The sequence below is a fragment of the Lampris incognitus genome, chromosome 16 (assembly GCF_029633865.1).
Source record: "Lampris incognitus isolate fLamInc1 chromosome 16, fLamInc1.hap2, whole genome shotgun sequence".
Taxonomy (NCBI): domain Eukaryota; kingdom Metazoa; phylum Chordata; class Actinopteri; order Lampriformes; family Lampridae; genus Lampris; species Lampris incognitus.
The window spans coordinates 19,323,567-19,336,000 of record NC_079226.1 but is presented as its reverse complement, the minus strand read 5'-3'; positions in this window follow the sequence as shown (position 1 = coordinate 19,336,000).

Genomic DNA, 12,434 nt, shown 5'->3' with positions numbered 1-12,434 from the left:
GAGAAGCGTCCGATTAAACCTCTCAACTTGGCCATTCGACGCAGGATGGTAAGGAGTCGTTCTGGTTTTGGCTATTTGGAGAAGCTCACAGAGGTCACGGAACAGGCTGCTTTCAAAGTTGCGTCCCTGATCTGTGTGGATTTCTAGGGGCGACCCGAACCGGGAGATGAACTCCTGTAGAAGCTTCGTCGCAGTCACTTCCGCGGTTTGTTCAGGGATAGCTGCGACCTCCACCCACCGGGTGAACTGGTCCACCATGACAAGGACGTACTTGTTCCCGGATGCCGAGATAGGGAACGGCCCGACGACATCTATGTGGACCCTGTCCATGGGAGCACCGGTCTGGAACAGTTGCATCTGAGCTCTGCCGACCCTCCCGGAAGACTTGCAGGCTTGGCACTGTGGGCACCGGCGGACAAATTGTTGGACGCTGTCCGCCAGTCCCACCCAGAAGAACTCCCGCTTGACTCGGTGGCACGTCTTTTCTCTTCCCAGGTGGCCTGACTGCGGAGGGCAGTGGCAAGAACACAGGACTTCTTGTTGGAGGGCTGCTTGAACTATCAGGCGGTAGACAGGGACTTGGCCGGTTCCCTCATCCCAGCGGTAATAGAGAACGTCTCCACGGCGTTCCACATGGTCCCAGCACAACCAGAACTTGCGCACGGCCGGACCCTCCAGGGCTACTTCATCTTGAGACGGTAGCTGGCCTCCATCCTTCCAGGCGTGAAGCTTCCTCAGCAAAGGGTCACTGCGCTGGTACTCTGCCAGCTCCTTCTCGGTATACTGGGGCAGCCAGTTAACAGTGGGTGGCGATGACTGGATCCCAGTGTTTGAGTTCTCGTCCACTGGTGGCTCGGCAGTGTCCACCGGGTTCTGGTCGGGTGTCGAAGGTCTTGACGCCGGATCCGTAGTCGCCGGGGTCCTCGTCGTCCTACGGATCGCCAGGGGGACCACGTCGTCGACATCCTCGTCGAACCTTGCCCATCTCTGGTGTTCACGTCGGCAGTACGGGCAGCCTTGGCAGGGCAGTGAGTCGGGGCTTTCTCCTGCCCGGTAGCAGTCACAAGTTGGCGCTGGCGCCCTTGAAAGTGCATCCGCGTTGCCATGCTTGACTCCTGCTCGATGCTCTATTTTGAAGTGGAACTGGCTAAGCTCCTCAATCCACCTTGCTAGCTGGCCTTCGGGACTTTTAAAGCGGAAGAGCCAGGTCAGGCTGTTGTGATCAGTTCTCAAGGTGAAGTGCCGTCCGAGCAGGTAGTGCCGGAACTGTCTGGCGAACCGGACTACGGCCAGCAACTCCCGGCGAGTTACGCAGTACCGTTGTTGGACTTTTTGGAGGTGGGCGCTGGCATAGGAGACAACCCTTTCCTCCCCCTCTTGGACCTGCGAGAGCACCGCGCCTATACAGGTGTTTGAGGCGTCAGTGTCGAGGATGAACTCGCCATCTTTGGTGGGGTAGGCTAGCACCGGAGTGGATGTGAGTCTCTTCTTCATCTCCTCGAACGCCTCCTGCTGGCGATCGGTCCAGTGGAACTCTGTTCCTTTACTCTGAAGCTCGTACAGCGGGTTGCAGATGAGAGAGAAGTTGCGGACGAAGCGTCGGTAGTAGTTGCACAGCCCAAGAAAGGCCTGGAGCTCCGTGATGTTGGAGGGTGGACTCCAGTCTTCCACTGCCTTCACCAGCTCGGGGTTGGGAGCGATCCCCTGTCCGCTCACTATGTGGCCCAGGAAAAGCACTTCGCTGCGCAGGAGATGACACTTTGAGGGCTTGAGCTTGAGCCCGCTGGCTTGGACCCGCTCGAGGACGATGGCCAGGTTCTTCAACCCATCTTCAACACTGCGGCCAATGACGATGACGTCATCTAGGTACACGAGGAGGCTCTTCCACTGCAACCCGCGCAGGACAACCTCCATGGCCCTCTGGAAGGTGCCTGGCGCGTTGCAGAGTCCGAAAGGCATTCGGGCGTACTCGTACAGGCCATAGCGAGTAATGAAGGCCGTCTTGCATCGGTCAGCAGGATGGACTCCAATTTGCCAGTATCCACTCTGCATGTCTAACGTGGAGAACACGGTTGCGCCTTCCAGGGTGTCCAGACACTCTTCAATCCTTGGAAGCGGGTACGCGTCCTTCAGCGTCAGTTCATTGAGTCTTCGGTAGTCGATACACCATCGAACGCCTCCATCTTTCTTCCTCACCAGGACCACAGGTGAAGCCCACTCAGACGTCGATGGCGTTATCACTCCAGCCTTCAGCATTTCCTGGAGGTGCTGTTCCTCCTCTTGCTGGAGCCCCAGCGGTGTGCGGCGGGCTGCCTGGCGTACTGGGCGTCCCTCTCCGGTGTCGATGCGGTGCTGGACAGCATCAAAACAGCCCAGGTCGTCGTTTGCTGCTGCAAAGACCTCCTTGTGCTTGACCAGAAGCTGCAGTAGGGCTCTCTGCTGCCCCTCTTCGAGCTCCTTACTGGCGGCTGCATACAGGGATGACAGATGGTCTGGTAGATCCAAGGCTGTTGCGGACTCCAGCCGTCGCGCTGACACTTGTTCCTTCTCCGCCGGGTTCGTGGGGTTCGGCTCTAGGGACGGGGTTTCCTCTGCCTCAACCAACACGCCCAAGCAAACACCTCTCCTTAGGGTCACTTCGCGGGGCGACAAGTTGCATAGTCGCACAGGGACTCTCTTGGCAACGTCGACTACTACACTGCCTGAAGAGACTCCTTCTGCAAGGCCAGTGGGCTCCAGGACGGCAGAAATTCCTGGCTTTGGGCCTTCCACTAGACCCCAGACGTTGCGTTCGCTCTCCGCTGGTAAAGTCGAGGGGCACTCCAGCAGTACTCTGGAAACCGTGTACTCTCCTAGCGACCTGCCTATGACGACAGTGCCGATCGGTTCTCCATCAACGTGTACTTGTCCTCCGACCGAAACTGTGACTCTGGCGGCTAGCATAAAGTCCAGACCCAGGAGAAAGGGGTCGCGGATGGGTGCGACGTAGACGTCCCAGTCCTTGGTCTTACGGCCCAAGCGGATGGTGACTCTATACTTCGGAGTCTCGGTCATTTCTTTCCCCTCCTCCGCGTTCCTCAGGACGGCAGTCCCCACACTTGGCTGACCAGCTAGCTCCAGCTGACGGAAGGTGTCTTCAGACATGACGGTCGCCTCCGCGCCGGTGTCCACAACGCACTTGAGTTCCAGTTTGTTGACCGTGATGGGCACTACCAGACTAGGACCATCTCCTGCTGCTCGGTTTATGCGGGGTGCTGGCTGGCTATCGGCCTTTTCCTTGACGTGAGGGCTCGGTGAGCGGGAGGTGCAGTCTCGTTTGAAGTGGCCCTGGCCTCCACACTGGTAACAGGAGCCTCTAGGGGTGGCGCCCGGACTCGGTGATTGGTAACGCCGCTGCCCATTAGTGCTGCTCGCCGGCCGCTCTAGAGTTCTGCCCCGTTCCTCCTTCTTCTGTTCGGCTGTGTCGGATGTCAGCTGCGGGGGGGACGGTTTCCAGGAACGCCGCATTTCCTGCAGCAGCGCCGCTACCTCGGCTTTCAACTCCTTGATGTCAGCATTTAGGTCGGACTGCGTCGCGCCGGTGGCCGTCGATGTCGGGTTTGGCGCTCCCCCTTTACGCTCATCATCCCATGACACTCGGCGAATCCGCCCCTTAGCTTCGCTCTCCCTTCCAAGCGTTGCTCGATAGTCATATTCTCGGGCTTCTACCTTCTTGAGGGCGTCTGCCAGGGTCTTAGGTTCGGAGCCCAGGACTTCGTAGGCGATGTTTTGGTTGCGCAGGCCTCGCAGGAACGCCTCGGCCGCGAACTCCTCCTGCAGTCCGACGTCGACCCCTGGATAGGCTAGCGTAACCAGCTTCCGTACTTCCTCTCCAAATTCAGACAGGCTAGTCTCCTTCCCCTGCCGAACCTCGCTCAGTTTACGGCGGGCAGTACTTTCGGGTATTTCTCGTCCGAAACGGCGCCGTAGCTGCTCCACCAGCTTGTCGTAGTCCTCGCGGATAGGAGTCGGTTGCGCCATAACGAATGACATAGCGCCTTCTCGCAGTCGCAGGTAGAGCATGTCCAGGCAGACTTCCTTGCTCCAATTCCGCTTCCGGGCCATCCTCTCAAACGGGCCAATAAAGGAGTCCCAGTCGCCCTTCCCATCGTAGGTAGCTAGCAGCTTCACTTCACTTTCGTGTCCTACTTCTCTCCTGTAGCTACTACTCCGGTCCCGACCGTTCCCTACCACTGGACTATTTGTTATGACGGATGGCGGCCCTCCGGTACCACCAGTAGGCGGCGCCGCGTCACCCCGGCTGGGCGTGCTCAGGAAATGGTGACTCCCTTCCGGAAATGCGTTCCGGGCTCTGGCGCTCCTACCACCCCGCTCCGCTGGAGTACTGGTGACAAGGGGTTTGGGATGGTGACTTCTGTTGCGGCCATCCGCTACTGGGCCGACATTCTCCATTCCCGGGGGCAAAGCATATTCACGGGGTCTCACATCCGGTCCGTCTGGACGGGGGACCAGTGGAGTAGTTAACTCCATGTCCTGCACCTCCAATGTTGTAATGCTATGACTGGCTCCATGGCCACTATCAAAGCCCTCCTGATAGCCATTGAATGGCTGCGGGGAACTAGGGAGCGGGTGGAGTCCCGTGCTCAATTGCTGCACAGCGGGAGGTTGGGGATGTGGCACAACTCGCCCGACAAGTACCCCTTTAAGCATGCACTTCACCTCCTCCATTGATTGTTCCTGCTTTTCTTGGTTAAGGAGGGACCGCTCAAACATTTGGGCTAGACGACACATCTGCTTTTCCATTTCGCTTTCCACAGCGCTATCCTCTCCCCCCCCTACAGCACCGTGCTCCACGTGCTCGATCTCCTCAGTAGGTTCCAACATCATCTAGATCACATGCAACGATGGCCTTGATAAAGTGCTACTGCACGTAATTAGCCGGTTGTTAGTTAGCAAGGACGCTAACGTAAATAGCAATAGCACCGCTATTCTGTATGGAGACAGAATGCAATCCAATTTCACCACTTCTGAACACCACTTGTCGCGGGACTGGGTTTAGATGTTCTTATATTAAGTAGTTGGAGGCTGGGAATTATGGTGCGACAACACAGTCTCTGGCGTTAATTAGCCGGGCTAGGCTACGGGTTTAGCAACCCACCTTGCACTGCTCCTGCAGTCTGCAGACGATGACGGACGCTGGCTAGCCTGGCTGGGATGGTCTCACTCTGCAGACACTCGCACTGTCACTGGCTGCACACTCTGATCTCTCTCTGGGGGCTGGTAATCACTCTTACTGGTTCTATTATGGTCGTCGCTGGTTAGTCACTGTCTAGCGTCAGCTCAGTCGAGGTGTAGGAGTCAGGAATATTACGTCTGATCGCTAACACGTTATGCTAAGCTAACACTGTGTGACAGTCTGTAAACCACTATAACAACTAACCCACGCTGTGCTGTGCAATGGATAACAATAGGCAGCACGCACGCATTCCTAAGTCTCTTCTCATTGGCTAACAGGGTCTCGCGTTACTTTAGTCAGACTGTCTGTCTGTCACTATATGTCAGGGAGCTGTCCCGCAACAGTAAGTTTAAACCCCACAAGACATCTCATTGAGAACATATGAACTGCACAGAAATCATGGCTGCCATTGACCTCTGGTGACCTTTGTCTGGACAACTCAAAGTTATTTGTGATAATTTGTTAACAGCAGTGTCAAACGAGTCAGCAACTATACGTTTGGTTCCATTGGGATAAACAGTCTTAAGGGCATTTCCAAAAAAAAAGGGAAGGCACGCTTTTCGGCCTACATACTAGAGGTAGGTCATAGCTGTCATTGTGCTCTGGTGACAGAGTACTCAAAATGTTGGTGATATTTTGGGATCAGCAGTGTCCAAAGACGTTAAGTTTGGCTCAACTAAGAGAAAAATAGGTAAGATCAAAACATAGGAGAATGCATGCAACAACTGTCATTCCAATTGGCCCAATTTAACCCCACTGTACAGGTGCTGAAAGTTGATTGGTTGGACAAGTTCTGGTCTGTGGCGGCCATGTTCTTTTGACAATCAACTCCACTTTACGATGAAATTGCTTGTCAAAAGTACATGCTGGTTAGTGCTGGTCTATGCTGGTTTGTTGCTGGTTTAGTTGGTGGACCAGCGTGATTAAGCTGGTCCACTAGCAAGCTCTCATTAATGATGATGGTCCACCAGCATGGTCTTGCGGGATTTCCATTTTAGCTCATTACTTTACACATATTTATGCAGCCAGTACTTACATGGTCCTTGTAATTTTAACGTCTTTTGTTATTTCTAAGTATAAAAGATCTGAAATACAAGAGAACTGAAAAAGAAATTAGGCTAGCAGTGTCAAGGAGTTCTTTAAGGGAAGTAAATGGATTTATTGGAAATACTTGGCCTGAAGTACAACATATGCCACTGTCTCCTTTTTTATACAAATGCCTTTACAATAAATAAAAAACTGAAACGAACTAAAAAAGAAAATATTCTTGTACATTAACATCTGATTGGAATTTGATGATAAAACACAATGATAAAAAGGTTGAGGAGAGCCTGGAGAGGTGGGGGTATGCACTGGAGAGAAGAGGAATGAAAGTCAGTAGGAGCAATACAGAATACCTATGCATGAATGAGAGGGAGGACAGTGGAATCGTGAGGATGCAAGGAGTAGAGGTGACGAAGGCATATGAGTTTAGATACTTTGGGTCAACTGTCCAAAGTAACGGGGAGTGCAGAAGAGAGGTGAAGAAGAGAGTGCCGGCAGGGGGTGGAGAAGTCGGGTGGATGGAGAAGAGTGTCCGGAGTGATTTGCGACAGAAGGGTACCAGCAAGAGTTAAAGGGAAGGTTTACAAGATGGTTGTGAGAACAGCTGTGTTATATGGTTTGGAGACAGTGGCACTGACGAAAAGACAGGAGGCGGAGCTGGAGGTGGCAGAGTTGAAGATGCTAAGATTTTCATTGGGAGTGACAAAGAAGGACAGGATTAGGAACGATTATATTAGAGGGACCGCTCAGTTTGGAGACAAAGCAAGAGAGGCAAGATTGAAATGGCTTGGACATGTGTGGAGGAGAGCTGCTGGGTATATTGGGGGAAGGATGCTGAATATGGAGCTGGCAGGGAAGAGGAAAAGTGGAAGGCCAAAGTGGAGGTTTATGGATGTGGTGAGGGAGGACATGCAGGTGGCTGGTGTGCCAGAGGAAGATGCAGAAGACAGTACGAAATGGAAATGGATGATCCACTTTGGCGACCCCTAACGGGAGCAGCCGAAAGTTATAGTAGCAGTAGATCACAATATATTTGCGACACAGTCATAGGAATTACTTGATAGAATCTTTGCCATGAAAATATATACATTTATTATTCATTCATTCACATTGATAAAATGTGTCATCTACCTTGCTACATAATGTGTGAGATGAATACATACCTCCTTAAGCCTCTATATTTTCTAGCCTTTCTGGCAATATGTCCTGTCACAATCAGTCTTCCAACCCTCACCTGTGGTCATGAGCTTTGGGTAGTGACCAAAAGGGTGAGATCATGGATACAAGTGGCTAAAATGAGTTTCCTCTGTAGAGTGTCTGGGCTCAGCCTTAGAGATAGGGTGTGGTCGCTCGGACATCCGGAGCGAGCTCAGAGTAGAGCCGCTGCTCCTTTGCATCGAAAGGAGCCAGTTGAGGTGGTACGGGCATCCGATTAGGATGTCTCCAAGGCACCTTCCTTTGGAGGTTTCCTGGGCACGGCCAACTGAGAGGAGACCCTGGGGTAGACTCAGAACTCGCTGGAGGGACTACATGTCCAATCTGGCCTGGGAACGCCTTGGGATCCCCCAGGAGGAGCTGGAGGGTGTTGCTGGGGAGAGGGACATCTGGAGTGCCCTACTTATGTAGCTTGCTGCCACCATGACCCTATCCTGCAGAAGCGGGTGATGATGAATGAATGAACGAACGAACAATCCGTCTTCAAATCAGCAACCAGTACAGCAGTATAACAAATCACATTAAAGTTTTCCTACAGTCATCCTCAACTCTTAAGGCCCTTTTACACTGAGCATGGTGTTTAGGGTATAACCCTGCATAGAGCGGGAGGAGTTATTTTAGATATAACATGTTCTGGAAGTAAAAATTGCATGCATTTTCTGCAAAGACATTATTAGGTAGGTGACTGACAGTTGGAGTGTGGAACTCTCTTGCATGAATCATCGGTACAGAAGATGAAAAAACTGTTGGGAAATATCTTGATCTTTAATTTAAAAAAAAATACAACCATGTTGATGTACAAGCTTCAGAATACTTAAATATTTAGAATTTGAAAAATACTTCCAGAACCAGTGGCTCCTCCCATTTTGTAAACTACTCATTATTCCAGCCACATCATCTCATATCAGTCATAAAACTGGAGAAAAAAGGAAAGGTTTATGACCCTTGAAAGGCCACCTCATCTGTCAGACATGATGGAGGCAAGTTTGGCTGCAAGTGGATTCATTTCCCAGTAGCCCGGTAAAATATCTCCTCACTCCTGACTATGCTGGTTTTCAGGCAGCAACAAGTGATTATATTTTTAGCATGGAAGTTCACTGCTGACCTTAGGGATCAGTATTTGTCAAAGATTAATCAAAATTTATAGGTCCACTTACTAGCTTTGCTGAGCTTTTAACAGTATTTCATTGTCTTCATGCATGGTCCTGCACACCAATTGCACATTTTTGGGCTGAGTAAACCTCATCTCAGGACTCCTGGGTGTGTACAGGCTGTTTAATGTATCCCCGACTGTGGCACGGGTGCAACAGAGCCAATAGAAGAGGGAAACAAATTACATCTTTATCATTCTATCAGTCTTTGTACTTCAAGTGGTGACTTCATATACATCCCAGCATAGCTCTGCCTGGCTTCAACCTGAGATCAGCCAAAATAACTGAAAATACCTGTGGGGGTGTGCAAGGCCTTTCAGTGAATGGAGCTGGTTTAGGCGTCATCACATGGTCTGAATGTAAACTTGGGTCATGTGATAACAGAAGGCGGTGGCAAGCCCAGTCTGTTCAAAGATGATCTCTGGCTTTGGGGGTGTGCAAGGCCTTTCAGTGAATGGAGCTGGTTTAGGCGTCATTACATGGTCTGAATGTAAACTTGGGTCATGTGATAACAGAAGGCGGTGGCAAGCCCAGTCTGTTCAAAGATGATCTCTGGCTTTGGGTGTGACTGAATTATTATAATATGCAAGTGGACAACTATAAAGATTTTCGATAAATATAATGCCATGTCTGAATGTTATGATTTGTATTTGGTCGTGCGTTTGTGTGTGTTGTGGGCTCCTGGTCTGGGAAAAAAATGCTAGATGTTGTTGCAGAACTCAAATACTCTATTAATTAGATGGTGGGGCAGGGAGTGGGGCTGAATCAAACGGAGGTTCTTTCTGGTTGGGTCCTTCTTTACAGTGCATTGGGAGACTTAAGGGTCACTCTGGAAGACAGCAAGAAGAGGGCATGAGACACAATAGGGAAACAAGGTACCAAGCCATCTTTGCCATTCATCCGTTGTCCGTGTCCATCTCTCACTCTGCTGTCTGGTTGTCAGGGTCACTCTTCCTTCAATGTCTCTGTCACAGAATATGGTCAAAAACCCACATCTCCGTTTTCAGCAAGCTGTGCTTACGTTTCTCTCTTTCTTTCCCCAAAGTCTTGGTCTTTTTGGCTCGAGTTGGGTGATTGCAGACTAGCTGCAGCTGGTGGTTAATTGATATGGCGGTCAGCTGCTCTCTCTCCAGATCTGCCAGAGGTAGGCGTGGTAGAATCGGGAGTTCAGCACTACTCCCAATGGCTTCCTTCTAGTTGAGTCCCCACTGTGTGTGTGTGTGTCCATCCGCCTGCAGCTAATCTCGCAAACTACTGGACCTATCCTAAAAAAAAAATGTTGTGCACAGTTATGACTGTATAATGAAGATCCTCTTGTGGTTGTGGTGATTAAAAACCTTTGAAAAATGTTTGTTCTCGCTACCGCCGCTCCCTCTCTACATTCCCCCTCTAGCTCGCTCGACCCAGCATTGCTCTCTGTCGCTGTCCGGTTGACTCCGATCGGGCAGCGACATTATCAAAAGTTATTAAAAGAATTTTGATAATCCAAAAAAAATGGGAGAGTTATAAACAAACAACTTCCTCTAGGTAGCAGTTAAACCGGAAGTGTTGCATATTTTTGTCGCCGCTCAATCTGAGTCAACCATAGATGTGAGTCGCGCATGCGTGAGCGTAAACGGTTTGTCCAGCTTTATTATATTGTGAAAATAAAGACAGGGTTAGGGTTAGACCAAAATGGTTGCATTGCAAACCTTTTCTGTGCCTGTGAGCCTAATCATTTTTGTGCACTGTTATGAATATAAGATCAAGGTCCTCCTGTGGTTGCAGTCATTCAAAGCTGGTTTTCACCTAAGTCCGAGCACCGGTGAAGGGGAGACATGCCTGGTGAGGAGCTGCCCTCTACTGAGTGCGTTCCTCTAGTTTTTAAAAGAATCCCTGAGAAGACCTCAACAACACTGCATCATTTTATCTCATTCTTTTCTTTCCAGACTGATACATAAATTTTAATTAACCACCACTTATAACATGAAAGGTCAGTGATGAGAACCCTCCTTCACAAAGCAGAATATCTCATCAGTGAGGAGGAGGAGTAGGGTAGAGAGAGGAAGGTGAGTGGCACTCAGGGCCAACAGATAAAGCAAGTGGATAGTGAGAATCCTGACCTGATCTAAGACCAGGATGGACACTGCAAACTCAACAGGCACCACCAGAAGCGTCCCAGTGGGACTCCCGCTAGGTAGACTGTCAGAACATCTAGCCAGAGTCTTCCAGCCACAAACCACTCACACATCTGGTCTGTGAACTCCAGACCAAAACCGCTCACAGCATCAACTGGAAAGGGGTCAAAGTCAACGACCAGTAGTCAGCAGATAGGTGAAGAAAGATCAAGGAGGACATTCAGAATCAGAATCATGTTTATTTGCCACGTAGGTTTGCACATACATGGAATTTAACTCATTCAGCCATTCGTACCCAGAGCCAGAGATCTTTTTTATTTTTAAAAAATGTATTTCTGATTTCTCCCAATTTAGTGGCCAATCGATCCCTATTTGAGTTCAAACACCCACCCTCGTACTGCATGCGTTCGCCAACTGCATCTCTCCGGCCGGCAGTCTTGAAGGAGACACCTCGCCACTTTTGTGACAAGGCGAATCCAGGCTGAACCACTGCTTTTTCCGACACACACAGAGACGCTTTCATGTGATGAACACAAGCCGACTCCACCCCCCTCCCGAAGACAGCGTTGCCAATTACTGCTGCTTCATCGAGTCCGGCCATAGCTGGATCTGACGAGACCGGGGTGCGAACCCCGGTCCCCAGTGGGCAATTGCATCGACACAACGCCGATGCTTAGACCACTACACCACCGCGGACCCCAGAGATCATCTTTGGACAGATAGGGCTTAGGGCTTACCACCACCATCAACCCAATATACAATCACTTGTTCTCATGTGACCACACTTGTGGACAACCGAGCCAGCTCCATGCACTAAATAATGAGATGTGTTCAACAGCTCAGAAAAGGTAGTATGTGGAGCTTAGAACTTAAACAATTTATTTTAATTAGGCAGCACGGTGGCACAGTGGTTAGCGCAGTCGCCTCACAGCAAGAAGGTCCTGGATTTGAACCCCGCGGTTGTTCAACCTTGCGGGTCGTCCTGGGTTGTCCTCTGTGTGGAGCTTGCATGTTCTCCCCATGTCTGCGTGGGTTTCCTGTGGGTGCTCCGGTTTCCTCCCACAGTCCAAAGACATGTAGGTCAGGTGAATCGATAGTATTAAATTGTGTGTGTGTGTGTGTGTGTGTGTGTGTGTGTGTGTGTGTGTGTGTGGGCCCTGTGATGGCCTGGTGGCCTGTGCAGGGTGTCTTCCCACCTGCTGCCCAATGACTGCTGGGATAGGCTCCAGCATCCCGGCAACCCTGAGTAAAGATAAGCGGTTTGGACAATGAATGAATGAATTTTAATTAATGAATCTATCGATTAATTTTTTTCCCTGCCCTTTTTCTCCCCAATTGTATTTGGCCAACTACCCCACTCTTACGAACTGTCCCGGTCGCTGCTCCAACCCCTCTGCCGATCCGGGGAGGGCTGCAGACTACCACATGCCTCCTCCGATACATGTGGAGTTGTCAGCTGCTTCTTTTCACTTGACAGTGAGGAGTTTTGCCAGGGGGACATAGTGCATGGGAGGACCACGCTATCTCCCCCAGTTCTCCCCCCCGAACAGGCACCCCGACCGACCAGAGGAGGGCCTAGTGCAGCAACCAGGACACATACCCACATCCGGCTTCCCACCCGCAGACACGGCCAATTGTATCTGTAGGGACGCCCGACCAAGCCGGAGGAAA